This window comes from Manis pentadactyla, chromosome X (assembly GCF_030020395.1).
Source record: "Manis pentadactyla isolate mManPen7 chromosome X, mManPen7.hap1, whole genome shotgun sequence".
NCBI classification, from domain to species: Eukaryota; Metazoa; Chordata; class Mammalia; order Pholidota; family Manidae; genus Manis; species Manis pentadactyla.
In genome coordinates this window covers 43,800,029-43,801,176 of record NC_080038.1, presented here as the reverse complement: position 1 = coordinate 43,801,176, position 1,148 = coordinate 43,800,029, and the positions used below count along the sequence as shown (strand labels likewise).

The following is a 1,148-nucleotide window of genomic DNA, read 5'->3' as shown; positions in this document are numbered from 1 at the left end:
GTGCTCACTTCGGCAGCACATATACTAAAATTGGAACGATACAGAGAAGATTAACATGGCCCCTGAGCAACGATGACATGCAAATTCGTGAAGTGTTCCATATTTAAAAAAAAAAAAGAAAGACCTTATGATCTCTTCCCTGCGTAACTGTCCTCTAGACACACTTTGTGTTGCTGTTTTAAACCTGCCATATTCTTCCCCTCTCTGGGCCTTTGCACCTGCTGCTCTCTCTGCCTGAAAAGCTCTCCCTTCCAATGCCGCTACCCCCTGTCAGATATCCCCTTGGCAAACTCTCCACTTAATTTGGAAATCTGTTCATATGTCTTCTCCTTCCCTTCTACCACTCCTAAAATATCACCTCCTTTGTTATGCATTCCTTTAACCTGACTTATTTTTCTTCAAACACTTTTTAAAAGACTATATATTTTACTCATTTTCTTTATTATCACTTCCTCCCACTAGAATATAAGTTTCACAAAGGCTGGAACTTTCTCTCATTCATCACTACATCTCTGACAACAGTAGGTACTCAAAATTTTGATTGAATGGAGATGAAAGTATTAATACTTAAATAGAAATGAGTTTTAAATGGGATCATATATATATATATAATTTTAGTAAAGTACTGGTTTTAGATGTATTCCTAGATACTTTATAGTTTTTATTGTATTGCAGATGAGATCCTTCTTTAAAATTAAAATTCTTTAAAATTTGTAACTGCCAATTGCTACTGTTTAGGAACTCTATTGACATTGGTATGAAACTCTTGTATCTAGCAATCTTGTTGAATTCTCCTATTCTCATTGTTTAAAGATTGTCGTAGGCATTTACATAGATAGCCATATCATCTGTGAATTATATTTTTATCTTCTCTCTCAATCTTTATTCCTGTTTTATATTATCTTACTGTATTTGTTAGAACCTCAATATAATGTTGGATAATAATGGCACTAGGTTTAATGTAAGTTTGGGGTAAATACTTGTTTTCACCTCAATATCTCTTGTGTTTTGTTGTTTGTTTTTAAATTATGAATAGATTTTTAATTTTATCAGTTGCTCTTTCTATAACTAAGATGATCATGTGGTTTTTCTACTTTTATCTATTAATGTGATGAATTACATTAATGGATTCTCTAATTAAAACTGTC

The 1,148-nt window shown here is 32.5% G+C and overlaps 1 non-coding gene across 1 annotated transcript; it reads left to right on the top strand.

The window, feature by feature from the left end:
* On the top strand, nt 1-107 carry LOC118928194 (U6 spliceosomal RNA). Its single transcript, XR_005031141.2, has one exon. It is a non-coding gene; the product is annotated as a U6 spliceosomal RNA (small nuclear RNA).
* Nucleotides 108-1,148: the final 1,041 nt, after the last annotated feature.